Below are 7,716 nucleotides of genomic sequence, written 5' to 3'. Positions count from 1 at the left end.
TGGGGTGAAATTTTAAAGGATTTATTCATATGCAATAATATAATATATAAAATAGTTTGATCTGCTGTCATTTCTTTAACATCTAAACTTCTCCTGTGTCAGAGATCAGCCTCGTCTCAGACGAGAATTCACAACTTCAAACTATTAAAAGATGTCTTCAAAATCTAAAACTAACAGTCCGTGCTGACGACATCTGTCAGAATAAACTGCAGTTATCATGTTTGATTTGATTATGATGTATATGAAAATGTTGACCCTTTATCATCGTCATCAAGCACAGTTTGTTCAGGGAAAACTGACTGAGCATTCAGCTCTTTCACATTCAGTGGGACAGGAGGAAACAAACATATAACAGCAACTGCAATTAAGTAAAGTTACAATGTGTAATTTACGTGGTTGTTTATTAGCAAATATCAACTATTGCTTTCATAAATATATATTTACTAAAGTGTTCACATACAAATGGAAGCTTTCTCATAGGCTTAGAATGATTTCTCTATATATACACAGGCAGGGCGCGATCTGCTGGAGGCTGCCTTCTTGCGTCGCCATATTTGAATACAGTGGCCGAAAGGGATATACGCGCTTCGCCTTTTGCGTTTGCCTAGAACTTGCCGTCACTGGAGACGGTTAAGGTGAAGCTCAATCCGGGGCGTTTCTGCGTGAACCTGCTTTGTACTTTTATGATTCTGTCACACTTTAAATGGAGGACCACACATATGTTTTGCCCCGTAGGAGGGAAACCACGCCACCAAATAAAAGAAAAAGATCAGATAAGCGAGGACGGGACAAAACGCGAGTGAATATCGGCGTTGCTTATTCCAGGTGGAAAGAACTGAAGGAGAAGGATTTCACAAGGGATGTGGAGGTTGCCTGCTTTCTGCTAGACAGGTAATTCAATCTGATATTTTAAAATTATTTTGGCTTCATGTTTGCAACTACTTTTCCCTCTCGTCTAAGTTCGAGTGACAGCTACGTTTACGTGCTAACATTATCCTAGCCTTGGCTAACATTATCCTAGCCTTGGCTAACGTTATCCCAGAGCTAAAGCTAAATGGTTAGCCTAGCCTACAGCCTAATCTGTTGATTCCTCTCGCGCTGCTGCGAAGGCTGCCACCCTCTCCTCCTCCTCTTCCCTCTGGGTCAACAGACACACCTCTTCGCCTGGCAGTTCCTGCACCGCTTCTACCCCCTCGTCCCCTTCCTCTCCCTGGTCTTCCTCCTCTCCCTGTGTCCTGTGGAAGAACACTCTGGAAACGCATATATTATAATCGTACCAACTTATATTTGCCGCACTGTGCCGTGACTATCACATAAAACATGTTATTTTAGCATTACTGTGCTAATGCTCGTGTTACCAAAACAATTAGAAATAAAACACTCCTAACATATATCTCACAGATAACCTATATCTCACTGGTAAGCTATAACATATCGTAACATGGTTTAGATTCCTAAATAAATATTCACCTCGTCGCTAGATACTCCTGAAAAACTCGAAAAACTCTGCTGTCTGCGCAAGGCTTTATGTCCTACGAGGCCACCGTCACTTACCCGACGGGAGTGAAAAATAAAATGGCTCCTCAGTTTTGATTCTGTGATGTCATTATGCTGTCTGACATCACAAACTGGAGCCACATGATGCCGGCTTCATTTGGTTCTGTGTAAAAATACAAATGTGGTGTAAAGAAGGGACGTCGTAGCGGCTCTGTGCGTACGAAGGTCTTAAGAATGGAGGATAACACCCATGAAGACGTTACAGTCTGCACATCAAACCAACGATGACGTACATCACTGCGAACTCAGCATTACTGTGTCATAAGAACACTAATCAAACTACAGTTCCCATGAGCCTCAGCGGCCGCAGACTCTGTCTGTGCAGACAGAAACAACACGCTGAAACACAGCAGCTGAATTCATCAAGTTCTGTAAAACTCATCGAGGGACCTGTTTCAAGTCACCTGGCGGGAAACAGGAACACTGACTCCTGACACACACGACGCCTCGCCCACTTCACCCTGCACGCTGTCAGCAGGTTAAGCCCCGCCCACTTCCCTCTACACACTCTGCAGTGGAGTCAGCTGAGTGTCAGCTCAGTGACTCAGAGTGTGAAACACGCAGACGCTCAGTTACTGTTTGACTCAAAGGGAACAAACACACACTGAGTTCCTTTAATCATGTGATGCTCAGTCTGAAAACAGTCTGACGTCACAGCAGTTATTTAAACGTAGAGTCGACCAACAAATAAAAAACATGATGCAGGTTTTTAATGTTTCTGTCTCAAACTGAACAGAAAAACATCTATAACCACTCTCAGAGGATGGAATTATAAAGTATAACTTACCACACACTTTGTGGATAAAAGAGACTCTTTGCCTATGTGAAGAAAACTTTTCCCGCTGTCCCTGAATAATGACCCACTGAATCTGCTGTATTTTTGTTTCCATATCTTTATTCTTACTCCGACTGTAAGAGCAAGTTTATTGTTTACTGCAATAAGTGAAATATGACCCAGCTGAATGTTTGTTTTTCTTCTGTGTAGGTTCTACATATTGTATGTTTTCTGTTTGTTTTTTCTAACAAATGTTTTAAACTGAGCAATAAAGCTGAAAAATGTCCAGAAATATGCCAAAAGAAGACGTTCCTGCACGGAGAAAACAAGTTATGTGTGAAACCCACCGCACTTTTTGGACAATTGCACGTCGTGTCGTCATGTCCGGCGGCACGTGAGGAGTGTTTTGACTGTTGAGAACACCAAACTCCTAAGATATTATGGTTAAAAGCAAGTTTTACTGCAAATTTTTTTTATTATTATGCGAGAGGAGCTGAAAGAAATAATGAATGAACTGCAGCCGCAGCTGGACGCCTTAAAGAAAGAAGTAAAGCTGTGTAAAGATGAAGTGATTGGTATGGAGCAGTCGCTGTCCGGAGCGCTTGACCAAGTGAATGGGCTGGAGAAGGTGTGTGGGGCGTTACAGAAAGAATGCGGTGAGAAAATAAAGAACTAAGGGAGAAAACTGAAAAGTTGGAGAGCTACAGCCGAAGATTGTACATAAGAGTCTTCGGCCTAAACAAGGATGTGTCAAAGAATAATCCAACGGAATACATGTCTGCGCTCCTGAAGGAGATCTTTCAAGGGAATAAACAGCTGCCGTGCCAACTTGATGTGGAGATGGCGCACAGAGTTGGCCCGGCTACCGGTAAAGGATTTGGTCCTAGGCCCATGATTGTGAGATTACTGAAGTATCAAGCCAAGGAAGCTATCATACAAATTGCAAAGAATGATAAAGTGTTGGTCCAATGCATCATTAGGAAATATCAGAAAACTGCAACTAGTTCAAAATAAAGCAGCATGTGTTGCTCTTTCCTGTGGGTTCAGCACAAATGTCATAAAAATGCACGAGTGTCTTTCTTGGCTTGATGTAAAAAACAGATTATTGTATTTGTTGATGGTTTTTATAGGAAATGTAATCACAACTAAGATGCCACTTATTTTCTACAAAAAGTTATTCTTTAGTTCAGAAACACACAGTTATTCAATGAGGTATGCTGGTCGTGGTTGTTTTACCTTACCCAAATCAAAGACATCTGTACAACGTACAGTAATGTATAGAGCTATGAAGGAGTGGAATTCACTCCCAATTTCCATAACAAAACAGGAAAATATTCATAGCTTTAAAATTAAACTTAAAGAATATTATTTAACAAAGAACTTTAGTAATTGATTTTTTTCCCCGATTGTGCTGATTGTTTTGAATAGATGATATGAAATGTTTTTGTTGTTAGTGTATGATAACTGATATGGTCTCTGTATGCATATCTGCTTGTAGACATGGAGGTGAATTCGAAATGCTCCTATCAAAGGATTAGTATTTCTCATTAAGGGTCAGGGTATTTTGTAGTGTGACGACAACATTCACTGGATGTGATGATTCAGTATTGAAGCTTGTATTGTGTGTTTTTGTACTGTTTTGTTGTGTTTTTGTTTAGATGTGTGTACTGTCTCGTTGTTTTTGTGATATGTGTGCGTGCTTTTTATTGTAGCGTGAAGAATTATGAAGACCCCAGGAAGAATAGCTTCTGCTATGCAAAAGCTAATGAGGATCTTAATAAAACAAACAAACAAACCGCAGGAGATTTAAAAATTAGCTGTTAGCAGTTAGCAGCTAACTCAAAGAAGAAGAACAGCAGCTGTCAGCAGTTAGCAGCTAACTCAAACAGTGAGGTCCAGGAGCTCCTTACCCTCCGAGCAGAGGATGAGATCAGCCGCCATATAACAGGGACGCTAAATGATTGTTATTGACATGTGATGTCATTGTTATTGTTTACAAAGAGCTGCTGACACGTATGTTATATGTCACACTAGAGGCTGACGCTGTTGTGTTACATGTCACGCCTCTTTTGATTCTGTGATGTCATCATGCTGTCTGACGTCACACTGCAGTGACATGATGCTGCTGTTGTTTGATTCTGTGTAAACATGTAAAGAAGGAACTCCATAACAGCTCTATAGCGCCATCAGCACATCAAACTGATAATAATGTACATCTGTGAACTCAGCATTACTGTGTCATAAGAACACTAATCATACTACAGTTCCCATGAGCCTAAGCGGCTGCAAAGTTAAAGACTGTTTGCTTGTTGGTTTTCTTTGGTACTGCACTGCCATTACATCACACCGTCATTCACAAGTGCTCTAACACTACTGTCAGTTTGTGTGTAAACAAATAAATAAACAAAGTTCATAAAAACTGTTTGTGTCTGTGCTGCAGCTGCAGATAAACTACAGGACGTAACTTCCTGTTGCTGAGCTGCGTCTGCTCTACTGATTCTAATTTAAACATTCAGTCAGTCAGTAGAGTCGAGTGATGTTATCTAGTTTCTGTTTCGATCGCTGTAGATAATCTGTTATATAAATACAGTAACATGCATCATCAGACAGAACGAACACATGTTACTGTCAGAAATAACCAACAGAGCTGCAGCGTAAAAACAGTGTGTGTCAGCCAGAGAGAGAACACTCATGATATTAATAAACTATCAGGATACTTTTAATAGAATACAAATATTTGTTTGATTTATACAAGTGTTGTGCTTTAAAGAGTAATTTGAATAAATTTAAGTCATATTTCAAGTATGTTTTTCTTAATGTGTTTCATCAATTACTTTTTCCCATGATGAAAATGAGATGATGACAAGCTAAAAATAGATCTTGATGATATAAACTACGACGAAATCTGTTTCATTTTCATTGACGAGACGTGATGTGTGAATGTTTGTGGTGGACTGTCGGACACTGAAAGCCGAGAACTACCGTGCTTGTAATTCTCTTCAGATGCCTGATGAGCGACAGGCTGGTGAACTCCAGTAAATAGTCTGCACCAGGATGTTTGGGTTGGTGCAAGTTGTGAGCTGTAATTCAGCAGTAAATAATCAGCCGTGTGTGTCTGACTGTGGATGGTGGAGCTGCTGAATGGATTTGTGGAGTCTGTTAGTGTTTTTGTTGCTTCTTTTTAAAAACCATACAACCCTTCAAAGTTTTTAGAAAACAATTCCGGGGCCCTGAAACCTCCTGAAAAACAGTCAAGAGTTCTGAACTTCCTTAGTGACACCTAAAAACTCCCAGCCTGGTTCCAGACCTCTTAATCACTCCAGAAAAATCATGAAATGTAAAAGAGCCCCAGAGACAGTTTGTGGACTAAATGATTTCTAATCATTAACAGAAATAAATATTACGGTGCTGAGTTTACTGCAGGTCACACAGAGGGTGTTGACAGGGCATGCTCCTAATAAATCTCTCTCTCGTTTCTATGTACAGGAACTGAGGAAGATCTCGCACATGGCAACATCGCCTTAAAGGAGAGCGAAGTTATTCAGAGCCCACAGTGTGCAGAGCTTCTTTGTTATTCTTTGTTTTGCACCTGAGTATTATCACCTGGATGTGAACACACAGAGCTGAGTTTAAACAGGTTTCCTCAGAAAATAAATATCTAACCTGTTTAAATGCAGCAGCAGAGATCAGACACACAAGCTCATCTGTTTACAGTCGTTACATTAACGTCTGATAATGAACAAGCTGATGATTAACGGCAGCTTTAACTCGTCTCAGACTGACTTCAGACAGACGTGTTGGGACACGACTCTGAAGCACAGAGGAGCTTTAAAACTGAACAGAGGAGGACGAGGAGACGGAAAGACAGAATGAAAGAACGAGTGGAAAGACAATAAAGAAAAAGAGATGAAGCAGAAAGAGGACAGAATTCATCAGAGACACTACAACGGGCCTCAGAGGGAGAGACGGGACGAGACAGGTCTGGGTTGGACTTAATTAGACCGATGAGACGCGTCTCGTTTTGACCCAATCAGACGAGGTGAGACAGATCTTGCTTGGACTCAATCAGATGGGGTGAGACAGGTCTCGCAGTGAGGATTCATGTTACAGATCAGTGAATTCTGACGCTGTTTGTTGCTGAGGTGCAGCTGACTACGAAAACATGAATGTCTCTACCTTGAGTCAGTGTTTGGTTTGTCCATTCTGGGCTACTGTAGAAACATGGCGGTGCAACATGGTGATCTCTGTAGACGAGGACCTGCTCCCCAAGTTTACAGTTGGTAAACAATGGAGGAGAAACTGGTGGTAGCGGTTGCTGGATACCCAGAGCTATACGGCCTGACGATAGACAGCAGGTTGTCAAACTGCCCCTGAGTCATCCTAAAATATGCCTGGAAACGTCCATCATGGAGGAGAAGCTCCTGGACCAACTGGTGGTACTCCCCATGATCCAGCCTCTTTTATAGGGTGTCATGTACCCACACAGATCTCTGTTTATCTGCTGACAGCCTCTCACCCTCAACCAGAGCTACAGACAGTACCCTCTGCCTCAACATGTCAGGAACTACACGCTGATTACTGGAGGATAAATAAATGGTATATTGATTACATGGGAAGGTTGGGAGGTGATGGGGTGGTTCCTTGGCAAAAATAGAAAGGCACAGCAGAAGGTTTTTGAAGGTAATGTGGCATTCTGTTTAAAAATGCAGTGTTTTGCAGATTGAGAGACCTCTGTGGATAATTCAGCTCCTGAACAATGCACACTGAAGGAATTCTAACCAGGAGAAGTTTCAGCTGGTTGTAATCTGTAATATTCACCAGTAGATGCCACGACAAACCTTGAAAGGAGCAAGAAATTTATCAAGTTGAAGCAGTTAAAAACGAAAATATTTAAAGACCAGCAGGAAACCTGCAGCCAGACGAACGAGGATGAATCTGCAGATTAAAATATATCAAGTTAAAGCAGAAGTACCAGTAGCAGTAACACTACCTACACAGACATAGTAGGAGTATCTCAGTCTTAACTTCACTAGCTGCATCTCTTTATAATTTAACTTCTAACTACTGGTTCCCTAATGTATCAGTTGGGTTAAGAAAGCTGCTCGATCATCATCGCTGTGTTGCAAAACAAAGAAGCAGATCTGAACTATTACAAAATGTTCATAAGATTCAACGGTGAGCTGCTGTTTCACCATGAGGAAGTGTTTCTCTCTGTTCCTCTTTTCAATGAAAAACACACTTTTACTGCAAACTGGAAATGTGAGGACAGACTGAGGCACACTTATCTTCATTTATACTCACAGAAACACACTTATCTTCATTTATACTCACAGAAACACACTTATCTTCATTTATACTCACAGAAACACACTTATCTTCAGTTA

The sequence above is a fragment of the Epinephelus moara genome, chromosome 12 (assembly GCF_006386435.1).
Source record: "Epinephelus moara isolate mb chromosome 12, YSFRI_EMoa_1.0, whole genome shotgun sequence".
Taxonomy (NCBI): Eukaryota; Metazoa; Chordata; class Actinopteri; order Perciformes; family Serranidae; genus Epinephelus; species Epinephelus moara.
Note: the sequence above shows the minus strand (reverse complement) of the source record.